The 17,028-nt window shown below is 38.4% G+C and overlaps 1 protein-coding gene and 1 long non-coding RNA gene across 6 annotated transcripts in view; both read left to right on the top strand.

The window, feature by feature from the left end:
• The window catches only part of ARHGAP44 (Rho GTPase activating protein 44), a 181,106-nt gene that overhangs the window by 34,265 nt on the left and 129,813 nt on the right, over positions 1-17,028 (top strand). The window lies entirely within an intron of this gene.
• LOC118604034 lies at positions 3,968-13,947 on the top strand. The gene is made up of 2 exons (XR_004951644.1): positions 3,968-12,774; positions 12,873-13,947. It is a non-coding gene; the product is annotated as an uncharacterized LOC118604034 (long non-coding RNA).

Below are 17,028 nucleotides of genomic sequence, written 5' to 3'. Positions count from 1 at the left end.
TGAGTCTGAAGACAGTCTGGAAGCAGAATTCATTCTTCCTCAGGGGACTTCAGTCTTTTCTCTAAATGCTTCAACTGATTGGAGGAAGCCAACTTCCATTACAGAGGGTGCCATAGACTGAATGTTTCTGTCCTTCCAAAATTCATGTGTTGAAACCTGCTCTCCAATGTGATGGTATTTGGTGGTGTGCGCATTGGGAGGTGATTGGATCATGAGGTAGAGCCGTCAGGAATGGGGTTAGTGCTTTGTGAAAGAGAGATCCCTTTTCTCCTTTCACCATGTGAGGACAAAGTGAAAAGACAGCTGTCTGTGAACCAGGAGGTGGGCCCTCACCAGACATGGAATCTGCTGACACCTTGATCTTGGACTTTTAGCTTCCAGAACTGAAAAATAAATTTCTGTTGTTTATAAGTCATCCAGTCGATCTTATAACAGCCTAAATGGACTAAGGCAGAGGGTATTCTGCTTTACTTAAAATCTATTGATTGAAATGTTATTCATATCTAAAAAACACCTCCACAGTAATATCTAGACTGATATTTGTCCCCAAACTGGATGATATAGCCTAGCCAAGTTGACAGATAAATTTAACTGTCGCAAGGACTATGCCTGTTTTAGCCCAATTTTGTATCCTATTGCTTACCACAGTGCATGACATGTAGAGGGCAATCAATAATGTTGATTGTATAGATTTGGGAGTGTTCTACCTGTAGCCAATGTTAATAGAGATAATGCATTTTATGATTGTATGCATTGTTCTTTAGAGTCATTCTTTGTCTTCATTCTAAATTATTTTGTTGATATTTTTTATTCAAGAGATATCTTGAACTTTTGACACATTTGTTTTATGGTTCATGGCCCCTCTCAGCTTGTTTCTTTACAGACTCTTTTAAGAAGTTTCATAAGGAAGCCTTACAAGCCATTTGACTTGATCATTTGATTTGTTCTACCCTAGTCTTCCTCTTTGTGTCTTCTATTTTCTTGGGTATAGTAACCAGAACCAATCTTGTTCCCAGTGTAATTGGACCGTGACTTTATTTGAGGAGATAATTGCATTTTTATTTCACAGTGCACTTAAATTTTATTGGCCATTGTGGCTACAGCAGCACATCATGCTGAATTTTCTGTTTCTAAAACCAAGCTTATCATCTGGGCCCTGTCTCCAGAGTTTTCTATTTCTGTCATTGATGCCAGAAACTAAGACAAGAATGCTTGCAGTCATCCTTGATTTTTCCACCCCCACCATTCCCATTCAGTTACAAGATTGTTTTGATTCTTTCTTGATGTTTCCTCAAAATTAATCTTTTTATTTGTCCAGTTCTTCCAACTTGCCCTCATCGGCTCATGTATGATAATAGATTTATTATTGGTGTTTCTACCATTAAACTCTTCAACTTCAATCCATGCCAGATGAATATAAGTATTAGCTTGAGTACACTCTCTTCTCCCTAACTCCCAACACCTAATCAGTACCTTGAAACTTGTTTAGTGGTCCCCCTTTCATACCAGATAATCCAGACTTTTTTCCTTTCTTTGTTGGACTTATAGTATAGAGGGTTAAGTTAATATTATCCTATTTTTTCAATAAGATATTTTTGTTTTTATTTTTTAAATCCCCAACAGATGTTCAGTTATTTCAAATGCTCTTCCTGTATCCATTGAGATAATCATATAATTTTTCTCTTTTATTATATATAGATGTAGTTCATGAAACTGATAGATTATTTTTGTATTGAATCATCCAGTCATTACTTAAATAACACTACTAAATTATATATTTTAAAAATATACAGTTGGATTATTTAGCTAATATTTTGTATTTTTACATTACATTCATAAAGAAATTGGCCTATAGCTCTATTTTCTTATAATCCTTTTGTGGCTTAGGAATCAAGTTTACAAAGTCTAGTCTCATGAAATAAATAAAAACTTTCATTTTTATTTTCTGGAACAATTTGTATAAAGTGGGTATTAAATATTCCTTGAAAGGCAGAACTCACCTGAAAACTATCATGGTACTAGCTACATTGCATAGTTATTTATCTTCATGTATATGAGTGTCTGGCACCTCTCCATGTCCCCCTTTCCCAAACCTGGATTTTAAGGCTTAGACATGATGCCTAGGTTTTATTATAAGCACTAATTATTGATGGGGATCATTTGATTTAATCACAGCCACCTTTGGTTTTATTTTTTATTATTGTTTTTTTAAAATTTTAATTAGTTTCAAGTATACACTACATTGGTTAGACATTTATATATTTAGTAAAATGATCCCCCAATTGTTCCCTCTCTCCCCTGACCTTCCACCTAGCCAATGTATTAATGCTAACTGCATTCCCTATGCTGTGCTCCCCATCCCTGTGACCACCCATGAACTACTAATTTGTACTTCTTTAACCCTTCACCCCATTCTCTCAGCCCCTCAAAGCCCCTTCCCCTCTGTCCATCACCAAATTGTTCACTCTATTTGTCAGTCTGTTTTTGATTAGTTTGTTCTTTTATTCCTTAAATTCCACATATAAGTGAAATCATATAGTGTTTATCTTTCTCTGTCTGACTTAAATACCTTCTAGGTTCATCAAAGCAATTTTTTTCCATTCCCTTTTTTTTTTTCATATTTAGAGGCCTTGTTTTCTTATTCTTTCAGCCACTCTATCTTTTGGTTGTAGCACTTAATTCTTTTCCATTTAAGGTACTTATTAATAGGAAGGTAGTTGTTATCATTTTTTTTTCCTGTTTTTAATTGATGTTTGTTTGTTTGTTTGTTACATTTTCTTCTTAAGGAAGTCCCTCCAACATTTCCTGTAATTCTGGCTTGGTGGTGATAAATTCCTTTAGTTTATTTTTGTCTGGGAAGCTCTTTATTTGTCCTTCAACTCTAAATGATAGCTTTGCTGGATAAATTCTTCTTGGTTGTATATCCTGGGTCTTCATCCTGTTGAATGTTTTGTGCCAATCCCTAGTTTCTTTTGAAAAATCAGCTGCCAGTTTTATAGATGCTCCCTCATAGATAACTATCAGTTTTTCTCTTGCTGCTTTTAATAATCTTTCTTTGTATTTAACCCTTGGAGTTTTTAAGTATGATGTGTCTTGGTGTGGGCCTCTTTGGATCCCTGATTTTTGGAATTCTCTGAGCTTCATGGGGTTTTATGTCCATTTCCTTCACCAGGTTAGGGAAGTTTTCCATCATTATTTCTTCATGCAGCTGTTCAACATCTTGATTTTCTTTAGTTACACCGATCAGACGACTATTTGGAGCCTTAATAGTGTCCCATATTTTCCCTAAATTATTTTTATAGTCTTGGCATCTTTTTTCTTGCCATTCTGATTGAGTGCTGATTGGCTTTTCTGTCTTCTAAATAGTGAATGCGATCCTCTCCTTTATTCACTTTGTTTATTCCTTTCTTTATTCTATTTAATATACTTCTCATCTCAGATGATGTGTTCTCCATTTCAAACTGGTTCCCTTGTATTATTTCCATTTCCATTCTTATCTCTTTGTTGGAGTTCTCTACATTTCCCAAAAGTTCATTGAGTCTCTTTATAACTAGAACTTGCATCTGTTAGATTGAACTCTGCATCTGTTAGATTGCTTGACTCTATTATTTCTGGATCTCTGTTCTGTTCTCTCGTATGGCTTCTGCTTCTTTGTCGTCCCATTTCGGATGCCTTTCTGTGTCTGCTTCTATGTACTAAGCAAAGCTCCTCTATGTCTCCCAGTCTTATTAGTGTGGATTTGTGAAGTAGGTGTCCAGTGGCGCAGTCTTGAGAGGCGTTCAGCAGGCCAAATTTAGCCCAAGCCTCTACCCCCCAGGGCCACCTGTTAAGATTCAGCAAGCAATCCACAGATGCTGTACTTATAGTTGCCCCAAAAGGCCACACCAGAAACCAACCCCAAGTGCCTCCATGAGTGTGAGTCTCAGCAAGGAGCACCTCACTCGCTGAGGATACACTTGGATGTGACTTGGGTGGGACCCAAGTTGGGGCAGGTGGGGTTTCAGGGAATCCTCTGGGCGGAGTAACCTTTATTACCAGTTTGATGATGTCACAGCAATGGCATCACTGTGTCCAGCGCACTGGTCGGGGGAGGGCTCAACAGGGAACAACGCATACCTCCGGCACTTCTGTACTGAAGGAGTCTTGCTTCCGCCCTTGCTCTGACAATGTCTCCCTGTAAGTCCCTAGTGCCCCCTGTGTGAAGCCGAATCAGCACTGGTGCTCAGAGCGAGCAGGTCCATCACCGTGAAAATCCACTTGCAGACACGGCCCCTTTAAGAGGTGTCTGTCTCTGCTGCAGACCCGCATCCTTGCCCTGTCTACCTTCTGCTGTTGCAGGGTGCTTTCTTGTATTTCTCCATAGTCGTATAGCTTGTTCATCTAGATCCCAGGCAATTTTTCCTTGCTGCTGTTCCTTATTTCATCACAACTTCGATTTGGTTGCCAGAAGGACGAACAGAGGCTCTATCATCTACGCCATTTTTTTTTCTCCTAAACTAGCCATTTCAGTGTTATAATCACATTAAACATATTCTCATTTTAAGGCTTTTGCACTGTATTTTTCTCTTCCTACAACATTCTTCTGCATCATACCTGCAAGCCATTTTCCTTCCCTTTAGTAACTCTTTGCTTAGATGTCATTTTCTTGATGTAGTCTCTCTCGAACACCCTATTTAAAATTGCAGTCTCACTGCCTCAGCATTTATGATTTTTATCCCCTATCCTGCTTTATTTTTCCCACATGGCAGTTATCACATACTTACTCTACATTTATATTTATTTTCTTTCTCCCACTACTGTAACTTAAGGTCCTCAAAGGCAGAAATTTTGGTCTGTTTTGTTCACTATGCATCTTGGTGTCTAAAAGAGTAATATAGTTGGTGTTCAGTAAATATAAAATAAATAAATATGCCAGCCTTAGATTAAGTACATTCCCTGCAATTTAGGCTTCCTACCACTATGTGGCAGCAAAGAATACCATTTTTATAAGCCCTGGAGGTTTAGGATTGCAAGGGGATTGAAGTGTTTTCATAAATATTTATTCAAATGGTTTGCTTCTTTGCCTAAAAGAGCTGTGAGTCATTTTGCTCTGATTGATAATTTCTCTTAGGTCATGGAACTTAAAATTGTCTTTAGATGTTCTGCAGAGATCATCTTATATGCTCTCTGGTGCTAGGGGTAAGAGAAGTGCTTCCATTTTTTCCCCTGGTTTTCTGATTGCTCTGGGCTCAGCCACTCAGCTCTGTCCCTTTTAGCTTAAGTTGGGAGTGAGGAAGGATTGATTTTTCAGATTCTTAAATCTTAACTTTTCAGATTGTTTTAATGTCCTGTAACTCAAGTTTCTTGTGCTTGTTAGGGATATTTCTAGATCTATGTTGTGCTTTCCTCCATACTGTTACTATGAGGGATCATCAAGGTTGGTGAGGTTAGTGTCCATGTCCAGTCCACTCATGCATTGCCTTGGAACCTTGGGCAAGTCATTTTACTAAACTCTGCCCTCCTGCAAAATGTGGGAATCAGATTAGGTGCCCTGTAAATTCTTTTTTTCACAGCTAAGTAAATTTTAAAAAGTCTATGAAATATTATGTTATTACTTTTTCTTTTGATAGGGAGCTATTCCAGACAGCTCTCATCTGGTGTTTTGCTTAATTTGCACACAATGATTAATTTACACACAAGTTTAGCCTGTATCCCTTGGCAACACTTAGCAACTGCCTGCTTTCAGAAAGTGGTTCCATTAGATTGTTTAAAGGGACATTGTCCCCTTCATCAGAACAGAGAAGTGAGGATGAAGTTGCTTTCATTTGGGGACATATCTCCTGACTTTGCAGTTATTTTTCTTTAAATGTATTATATTCACCTATCTTGGAGTTTTTGCCCACTTGCACAGTTTTCATGAATTGCCCCCCGACCCCAAGGTTTATTCCTGTTAGCTTTTTTAGGAGGTACTTATTGAGCGCTTACTGTATTCCAGACATGATCCTAAATTCACGCTCTAAATTCATTTCACTCTTCAACAACTCTTGTGAGTTAGTGGGTAGAGTCTTCTTTTACAGACTTAGGAAAACATCTTGAGGTCACATGGCTAGTCAGTGACAGAGTCCAGCAATCAGACTGGGCTGCCTAATCATTTCCTGTATTCTTTATTCCTTTATTTCACCAAAGTAAAGTAGTAAGGACAGATTTTTATCAGTTATATATACTATATTGCAGTAGAGAAGAGGGTCCAGCATGAACTGATCTGAACTTTGATTTGTAAGGCAAGTGCATTTTAAAGGAATGATTGGGAAGTAGGGAGGGGATGAGCAGAGGCTCAGTCTCAGTAAAGTCAGGAAAGAGAAAAATTACAAAGGTTGATCAGTGTAAATGCTGATTAGGCCAGCTGTGTCTGTTAGCTGGCAACAGTGGAAGTTAAGATTCTATCCTCCCACAGAGACTGGGATACAGAAGCCCTGTCTTTCCTGCTGATTACATTTTAAAGAAGTGGCTTTCAGGTCCTGGAGGAAGATACTCCTAGTAGTAGAAGATACATATACATCTTAAAAGGATGGAGGAAAGATTCACAATTGTAAGACCTTTCTAGCAAATCCTCAAGGGAATAAGTCAGGGTCCTCTGGTCAGGTGTTGGCTAGAACAAACAGTAAATTCTTTTGGCAGCCTTGAGCTTTCTCAGGCAGGCACTTTAAGGGGGTTAGGGTCATCTCAGGAATGCTGCCTTGAGCTGTTAGAAACTATGTTAGTATTTGTTTAAGTCTCTTAATGTGGGCCAGGAGTGGGTGGTGGTGGTGGGGATGGTTGTGGACAAATTTTTTTTTTTGTCGAGAGTCTAGTTTTTATAGGCTAAGATTGAGGCCTAGTTGAGAAGAGGGCTTGGGGGAGCCTGGCTAGAGTTTGGTCAAGGTGAGGATCTTTGTCACTTTTACTGTTTGTAAAGTTGAAGCATTAGAAGTGTGTAAAGATCATTCCTGATTGTTCACAGTTGGGTTCTTGAATTAATTTAGTGCCAAGTCATAAAATCACAGGTCTTCCTTGTTTTCATGGAAACCAGACTTTGCATGGCTGACCTTTTCCTTCCCCCATAATATATTATGTTTTATTCTTGTTATATTCAAAGCTTCTGTGCCTGGAGCCCAGTACTATTTAGGGTCTCCCGTTTCTCCCCACTATATTCCCAGGCCGTGGAAGAGCTGGGGAGAGTGTCCTTTCTGGAAATAGTTTAGGATGCAACTGGATAGGAGCAAAAATTGAGGAGGAAAGAGGAAGGAGTAGGAATTACTGAGGATGACTCTGAGCATCTTGGAATAGTGTTCAGTGTCTGCAAAGGAATTCATATCCGTGAACTTATTTGAAAGTGTGTATACATGTATTCATCATAATCCTGAGATGTGATGATGCGGAGGCATTATTACCCCATTTTTCAATTGGGAAGCTAATGCCTACCCAACTTAAATTCATTCTCCTCGACTCTTTCAACTCTTTTCTGTGTTTTTGTTTGTTTGTTCTGTCTTTTTCTTTTTTACCTTACAGACTTTGTTTTCCTAGGATTGTTGTTACACACCTGGTTACCTTGAAGAAGGTTATATTTGTTATGGGCCCCGCCATTGGTCCCTTGGATTACCATCTGGTTCTGTGCATCTTCCTCTTTGAATTCCCATTCTTCTCACTATCCTTTTGGAATTTTAAGCACTTACTAATACCAGGAGCTGTTTTTCCAACCCCATCCCACTGCCTGCTCTTCGTACTCCTCCCACTTAGCTTTTGCTTCCTTACGCATTCTCCCACATCTCTAATGATAATATGCTCTTCATTTACTAAACATATAGATTCAGGTTGCCTTCTCTACATAGGAATAAAACTGCTGTGAATTTGTAAACCATTGTCAAGCTAGTCCTATGAAACTGAAATCCTGTACCACATAATGAGGTTCACTTATTCATTCAACTAGTAAATACCTACTGTCTCTAGCGTTATGTTGGCATTAGGGATGAAATCTGGTCTCTTGCCAGTAGAGTTTATTTTCTAGGAAAAGTGCTTTTCTTAGATTAGGTATAGCATTTGGATGTTAGAGAACAAAGTGAAAGCAGTGAGAAATAGGCAATTGGGAAAACTTCAAATACATTCTCTTTTCGGTTTCCTTTATAGTGCTAGCGTCTGTTATTAATAGTCATATAAACACACGGTACATACTTTTGTTTTTTCCTATAACAATATTTAGTATATTAGGTTATAAGTATAGTTTATTCTAACCATTATAGGTTTAATTGCTTTTAATTATTTCATGTTTTTGGTTGCGAAGAAGACTAAAAGGCATGATTGCTGAGGGTTGCAAAGGTTGAAAAACTGAAGGTATTTTTCTTCATCCCAGATAATATGTAAGAGAATGAGAGATTTAATGTGATCCAGAGAAAGGAAAACATTCCATAGGAACACTGTGGCTTCAGAGTTGGCCCTTTTGATAAGTTTAATTTAGAAGGCACATATCAATTAGGGGGAAAGGTTTTCTAGTAGGGTGTAAATGACCAAATGATGTCCATCAATATCAATTTTAATTGGAACTCTAAAGCCCAATTGAGTACAGGCTTGCCCAAATCTTTAAGAACAATAAAAGAAAATTGTGTATGTTTGTGTGAGAGAGAGAGAGAGGTGGAGGGGGAGGGAGAGATTATTATTATTGATTTTAGGTCATGTTCAAACAAGACGAAGAATAACACATATCACTTTCTGGGCTTCTGGGTGTCATGATAAAAGGTAGAAAAGGTAAGTCATCTCTTTAGGCTTGATAATATAAGTTGGTGAATAAAAGGAAGAAAACCAAACAAAAACAGACTCATAGAAACAGAAAGTAAAGGGATGGTTACCAGAGGTGAGGGGGAAAGGGAGATGGATGAAATGGTGAAGGGGGATATGGTCAATAACAGTGTGATAAATTTGTATAGTGACAAATGATTACTAGAATTAGTGTGATGATCACACTGCAAAGTATAAAAATGTCGAATCACTATATCGTATACCTGAAACTAATATAATTGATATACTATTATATGTGAACTATACTTACACACAGACACACACTCATGACACAATTACATATATAGAGACAAACAAAGCTCCTTCACATAACAGCATCAAAAAAAAAAAAAAAAAAAAAAGAAAGAAAAAGTAGAGATCTAGTCTTCTCAATTACTTTTTGTTTTCTATCTCCTGAGAAAAGTAATCTGATTTAAAAGGGTAAAATGAGATTTAGTGATTTGAAGTTAAAGCCTCAGATTTTGGAAGAAAACACTACCTTGTTTTTACCATTTTTACCTGGCCTGGTTCAACTGCCAAACAATGGCTGATAATTTAAAAAAAAAAAATAATTAAACTTTTTTAATTGTAAAAAGACATGTAATATAAAATGTACTATCTTACCTATTTTTAAGTGTACAGTTCAGTAGTGCTAAGTATATTTACATCACTGTGTAAGAGATCTGCAGAACTTTTGCATCTTCCAGAACTGAAACTGTTTTCATTAAATAACTATCCTTTCTCCTCTCCCTCCAACCCCCATAATCACTATTCTACTTTAACTACTTCAGCTACCTCATATAAATGGAATTATGTGGTATTTGTCTTCTTATTTGGGGCCTAGCATTTCTCTTAGCATAATGCACCAAAGTCATCCATGTTGTAGCACGTGACACGATTTACTTTTTTTTAAGACCGACTAATATTCCATTTTGTATATATACATTTTGTTTATCTGTTCATCTGTCAGTGGACGTTAAGGTTGCTTTCATCTCATGGCTATTTTGAATCATGCTGCTGTGAACATATGAATGTTCGGTGATTTTTCAAGACCTTGCATTTAGTTCTTTTAAATATATACCCAAAAGCGTGAATGGCTGGTAACTTTTAAGAACCTTTAGGTAAAGACAGAAATAGTTAAAGAGCAGAGATGAGCAAAATCATGCTAGTTTGTTTGTTTTTAAAGAAAAGAGGATTGATTTTTTAGAATGTATCATTGATTGGCATGCCTGACCCAAATCCTAAGCAAGATGCCAGGACAAATGAGTGAGTTGACTTGTAGAAATTTAGAAGAGGAAGCAGTGGTCGTTGGGAGCTAGTCTGAGAATAGTAAGTTATGGGAGGTGAACCTCATTTTTTAAAAGACGGTTAAACCTTTAAATGTAGGTAAATGATAGATCTGATGGCTTTTACAGTGGCTGACAGTGATTTTGTGGGTACTACAAGAACATATGTAGGATGATAGTATCATTAGAATGAGTGGTCACTGGATAAATAGCTTATACATTGAGGGCACCTTTAGAGAATGGGGTCGAAATAGTTGATGGTATTCTGATATGTGGGCCCTGCCCTGTTTGTGGATAGTTTGTAAATAGGTTTATAATCTTATATGTGAAGATAATTAATATGCTTCATTCAGAACCCATCCTTTGACTTTTCCAGCATCCTTTTCCCTCTTGTAGACTTTTTCCTTCTCCATCACTTAATGGCCTTTGGTTTCCTCTTAGTTTTTCTCCCCTTCCATCTCTGTTCTATAATAAGTAAAGCAGTGAATTATTTTTATTCATTTCTTTATCACTATAAATATTTCAATAACATTTTATATAAAAAACTGAATCCTTTTGTACTTCTTATTTAAGAGTAATTCTTGAAGTTATCATTGTTATTAAAAATGGTGTGGTTACAGAAATTCCCAAGATCTTGGAAAGATTTGTTTCCCTGGAAAATATTAAGTGAGAGAAAAAGTAGGATACATATTTATATGTATAGTCACAGTCTTGTTAAAACTATCTATGCGTATATATCTAAAGTCTGAAGGAAAATACTTTCAAAAGTTAAGAAAAGTTTTGAATGTTTCTGATGTTTTTTCTTTACTAATTTCCTGAATTTTCCAAGTGGTCAGCTTTCTTTTGCATATATTAGTCTTTGACTACTATGTCCTTCCGGCACTATAAATTGGTATTCTCTAATTTTAAAAAGTACCGTAGCTCTCCCTATTTTAAAGTAGATTAGTCCTATATTTGGGGGTGGGGAGGAGTTGGGAATAACAGTCCCATTGGAAAAATTCCTTCTGAATTTGTGGTTCAGTGCAGGAGGATTTAGAAAATGTATTCACCCTCTCCTTCTCACTTTTGAAAACTAGTTTTACATGTACCAGGTTACTTATCCTATTTCACTTCCACCAAACTTTCATTGATTGTATTCTATGGCAATTTTACTGGCTGGGGTGACAGCAGCAGGCTGTCGATTTAACAGTTGAAAAAGTGGCACAGTTAAAGATTGGCCATTTGTCATGGTCTGGTCCCAGAGTATTGTATTTCTTCCCAGGGGCTTACTTTATAAAAGTGGTGATCTTTCCATCTCAAACTGAGGACGATTGTCATCCTTCTTTGCAGCATATGCTCCTTGTGTGTCCCTAGTTTTTGCAGGTGGTGCCTCTTTGAACTGGGTCCAGTTTTTTCCTCAATCACCTTGTGAGCCCTTTACCATGTCCTGTGAACTTTATTCATACCAATGGAATCCAAGTTTTTTAAAATTACCTTTCCTTGAATTACTAGACATATTTTATTCTTAACAAAATGAAGTAAAGTCGTTTAGCACATTCTTTGACTTAAACTGATGAGACTTGGCCCCAGACACCTTTTATTACCTCCGTGTCTGTACTTGCTCGGAATTACTTATAGATTCTTGATTGGATTATGTTCCATTTTAGAGATGTTCAAACCAGATGTACAGAAACCTGCAAAGATTTAGTAGAGGTATATCACCAATGACCCTATTTTTTGTTTATTTTATTTTGTTTTTGTTAAAGAATGAAGAATTTAGTGCTTTAAATTGAGAGGATATTATTTTTTCCTCCTGGCTCCTCTTCTGTTTCCAAATTATACCTCATTTTCATGCAAGTCACATTTATTTCCAGATAACAGTTAAGAGATTAACCTGGAAATAAAACCAGTCAAGCACTCACACTTATAAGTAAAGAATATGTTAGTTTTGTTCTGTGACCCAGATCAAGACTAACTTAAAAAGGTAAAGAAATAACCACCATTCACACTCAAACATTTTCTCAATAAAAATTACAGACATACCCCACTCTAGCTCTTAGTGTATCCCCACAACCGCTACTGTTTTTAGTGGAACACCAACATATATTTTGCAGTATTATCATTTGCTGTGTGTCTATTCATCAAAACTTGGTTTCTTAATTACTCTTTTACTGTTAAGATTTTCAGTACTGAGAGTTTTCTTGTTATCAGAAAGTTTAATAATAAACACATTTTATTCTATATCTCAATCTATGAAAATTGATCCATTTTAATAACCTATCTCTTTGCAACCTGATGCAAATTTTTCAGTCCAGGAGTATGCATGCGATTAGGCTGTGTAAGCAGTTTATTGTAGCCAAATAGGACTGTGTTCTTAGCTTTATCACAGTGGCTCTGCCATGTCTTGGTTTTATTGATCTTAGATTTAAAAGGAATGGCAAATTAGGGACACAGCCCATGACCCAAGATCTCTTGATGCTGACCTAGGGAACCAAGGTCAGAGAAGCCACTTTTGTTTGTCACTAGTCCATTCTTTCATCTCCGTAGTCCTTTATTTGCTTTGTTTGACCCCCAGTTTCTTGGGATACTAACTTGTGCCCCAGGCCACTTCTCTCTCATCCATGAGAATAGGAAAAAGCAGTTTCTGGCCTGGTGTAGCAGAGTACAGGGAGTGACAGGTGGTACTTGGATGGCTCATCTGGGTTGTGGAAGTAGAGAAGAGGTGCTATTGCTTAGGGGAGTTGATTAGAAATCCTATCCAGGGCCACCATGAAGGGGACTACAGGTTTCACCTGCCCAAGGACTATACGTAGAGAAGAGGTGCTATTGCTTAGGGGAGTTGATTAGAAATCCTATCCAGGGCCACCATGAAGGGGACTACAGGTTTCACCTGCCCAAGGACTATACGTAAGGGGATATGATTGACGTCATAGACATAAATCAACCAGTGAGGGCACAGGTAGACAGGTGTATTCCAGGTTTCCTAGCCAAGTCATGGAGTTGCAAAAGAAAGTTCTATTTACATAAACCCACTGCCATCCACAGTGTGGACACTCCCTCAACTCTGTGTGTGCTGGTAACGTGATCCTAAGAGGCCCCTGAATCAGTTCCCATCTCTACAGGACTCTGGCCCTGGCACAGTGCCCTCAATGTGTGTATGTGTGGTGGGTGGTGTGCACCCACTGTGGCGGCTAAGGGGCATAAGAGCAGTGGACAAGTCTGTGTTCAGCCAGGTGTGCTGCCCACCAGTTTCAGAAGACTCCTCCAGACAGAACTCTTCACACTGTGCGATACGTAGTAACCTTAAAATAGTTGCACTTGAGGAAGGGGTGCCTTTTCCATTTTGCAGAAAGGCATATCTTGAGCCAACAGCAGTCTTGCTTGTACATAGCTTGGTGCAGATGTACTACAGTGAAAATGCACCCCGAGGGTGAGGGCCCAGAACTAGGAAATGGGATTGCCAGTGACTTTTAGATTCTTCAAAATGTGGCCTTTGCAAGGATATGCTTGGGCTCCATTTTCACTTCTGTTTCCCAGCCCTTATTCTGGGCTTCCTACTTTTCCAAGCTGCAGTTTTTTCATTTTAAAAATGAAGACAATTAGGGAGACTCACTTTGTGAAGCTTATATGATTTGGGGGGCCCTCCTTAAAAATATTTAAAAATAGGTTATTTGGCAAATTTCACAAGTACATACAACTATGTTCATGCATTGGAGAAAGAACATTCTGGATAAACAGCATAACCTCTCCAGGGAAATAAAATAATTCTGCATGATCTCTGGGGTAAGGAGACTACAAACGGTGATGTGGAGTGCCCCTGACATTCAGCCTTGACTGAATGTGAGAACCACACGAGGAGCTTCTGATACTCATGCTTGGATCCGCCCCCCCCCCCCCTCCAAAAAAAGGTTTGTTTTCATTGATATATGGTGCACCTGGCCAGTGAGGCTTTTTAAATCTCCCCAGGTGATTTAAATATGTTGTCGAGGTAGAGAACACTGATTGGTTCTGTGCTCATTGGTTCTCCATAGTCTGTCTGTATCAGAATCACCTGGAGGCCTTGTGAAAACTCTGGGAGCCAATAAATTCCATTCCTTACAAGATTCCAGGTGTTGCTGATGTATAGGTCTGGGACAGCACTTTGAGAACCACAGGCCTAGCCAGTGTGGGTGCCATATGATGCTGACTAACCCCCAAAAGTCTATCCCTGGAGACAGGAAAACAGGGCAAGGCCCTAAAACAAGTTTAGAAAAATAATTGTCCCAAATGTAACAGCAGGTGAGAATATGTATCAAACCCTCAGCATGTGCCAATACAGGGCAATGTTGCATGCGGATACAGCACATTTAACACCTGAATAACACACACCATCCCACAGGCCACCCAGGCTTTTGATCATTCCTGTCACCCCTAGATGCAGAAGGGCAGAATATTTTCCCAATTCCAAGACTTAGCCGAAGCAATAGTTCTTATATGCTGAGGTTGGAAGGGGAGAATTTGCTGTTTATTTCATGTAGATAGCTCTCCTCAGCCCCCAAGTTTTCAGCAACTGCCCATTGTGGAAGTCTTATGTGAAATAAGTGCTTTGTCTGTGGCAGAGAACATCTAGATGTCACTTCTGCTCAATCATTGCCACCCGTTAGGGGAGCTCATGCTGGTACTTTGCTAGCTTTGATGTTTCCTGACTTCTTTCTAACTCTGGCCCTTCTTTCTGCCTCCTTGTGCCTTACCTATATGCCCCCAATCTCAGTCTGCTCCTTGCTGCCTTAGCCAATCTCCCCAGGCTTCTCCTATGTCAGTTTCTCTTTTTATTGTCACACTAGTGTCAAATTCACAACACATCTATCACCAGATTGGTGTCCTACAACTCAACTCAATTCTGACACTGTCAACCTGGAGATAGTGTCAAATCCCACAGGTTTAGGACTCAGTCCCACAAGACTGAACCCCTCAACCCGCTTCAGCTACCAACCACAAGTCCAGATTGTCACCTGTGCTTCTGGAAAAGGGCTTGGAGCATCCATGCTTTCTCTGAGTGTGCCACTTTTCTCAAATCTGTATAACCTGGAAGCTCTGGAGACCCTGTTCTGGGTTTTTATAGAGGCTTTATTACATAGCCATGATTGATTAAATCATTGGTCATTGGCAGTCAATCAATCAACTTCCAACTCCACGCCCCTTCCCAGAGCTCCCTCTGTAGGGCTGAAAGTTCTGACCCTCTAAATCCCATGGTTGGTTCCTCTGGCAACCAACCCCTATCTTTAGGTAGGGTCCAGATGTCTCCTCATTAACAGAACAAAAGACACCATTTTCATCACTTAGGAAATTCCAAGGTGTTTAAGATGACCAAAAATATATTTTTTTATTATAAATCAAATGTTATAGTTTTCTTCCATTCTTCAGACCCATGACATCTGCTATAGCTCTTGTTTTCTGTTGAGATTTGCTATTCGTTCATTAGAAGCATTTTTTTTTCCTTTTGTATAAGCAAGGTTGTAATAGTTGTTTAAAAACTTTATTCCCTAATTTCAGCATCTAGTTCATCTTTTGATCTCAATTCTTTTTTTTTTTTTTTTTTGAGTTGGGTCATGTTTTCCTATTTCTTATGTCTAGTAATTTTGATTTATATCCTGGATGTTGTGAATGATGCATTCCGGAAACTGTGGATGCTATTATATTCTTCTATAGAGTACTGGTTACTTTTTGTTTGTAGGCAGTCTTAAAGAATTCAAACTCAAAACGTTGTCGTCCTCAGTTCCAATTTCTATTTCATTTATTTCATCTTAACTGGGCTCTTGGGGGTCTGCTTTGTGCAGGAGTCTGACAGAAATTTGGACAGTTTATTCACAGATTTGGGGCCACTCTTCCATGGCTTTTGGTCATTTTCTCCCTTGCCTTTCAGCTACTGGGGTAGCCTCTGACTTCTCTGGTTCTTCAAGAAAGTAAAACTCAGTTTCTGTGAGTTTTAGCTGCCCCTTTATTGTGGAGATTGTAGCTTGTCCTTAGGCAAAAGCTATAAAATGAGAAACTCTGTTGCATTCTTTCAAATGTTGAAGTTCCTGCAGCTTCTATCTTCCTTTATCCCTTCTCCACTGCCTGCAGGTAGTCTTTTGTTTTTTGTTCACTTTGTCCAGAGTTTAGAGTTACCTGTGGGAAGGTTAGTCTGATAGGAGATACCTCACCATTACCAGAAGCAAAACTTACCTGTGTTATTTAAATAAGATTTGCCAAGGATCAAAGAAAACTAAGTTGATGACTACCTTCATTGAGAGCTGAGCTCAGATCCACTTCCCTATTTTAGTCTGAGTTCACTCTGTCCCCAGAATGTAGAGCTTCTGTTCAATTCTGAATCTTACAGGGTCTAAAGAAGGTTGCCAACTTAAAAAAAAAAATTCTCCCTGGCCCACCGCCCCTCCCCAACACTTTTATCCTATTACCCAGAGTCTCTTTATACTTTTTGTCACTCTACATTGTGTATGTTTTTCTTTTCTTTTCTTTTTTCTATCATCTATCTCTCCTTACTAGAAAATAAACCTATGGGAACAAGGACATTGCTTGTCTTGTTCATCTTTTTATGCTCTGTACCTCTAAGTCTTTGTACACAGTACGAAGTATTTATTATTTAAGTTGGTTAAAGCTTCATAGAACTTTCCTACTGAGTGACAGCAGATTCACCTATCCCTGGGAAGGTTGGAATGAGTTAATATCTCTCGATTTGTAACATTTTTATTCCTAATGTAACTGTATTAACAGCTACCAATGCCAGATAGTTAGACTCCCTTCTCCCACAGACACACATACAAAGTAGCTAATAATTCTTTGGAAGCTCTCCTAGCAGGGCAGCAAATGTTAGTGGAGTACTCTGTGTAAGGTATGAAGCTAGTCCCTGTATATCATACAAGGGCTAAGGTTCAGAGGGTAGTAAGAAATAAATAGGAAGCAGAGTTCCTGTATTAAAAAATCTATTTAAAAAATA

This window comes from Rousettus aegyptiacus, unplaced genomic scaffold (genome assembly GCF_014176215.1).
Source record: "Rousettus aegyptiacus isolate mRouAeg1 unplaced genomic scaffold, mRouAeg1.p scaffold_m13_p_6, whole genome shotgun sequence".
Lineage (NCBI taxonomy): Eukaryota > Metazoa > Chordata > Mammalia > Chiroptera > Pteropodidae > Rousettus > Rousettus aegyptiacus.
This window is presented reverse-complemented; position numbering and strand designations above follow the sequence as displayed.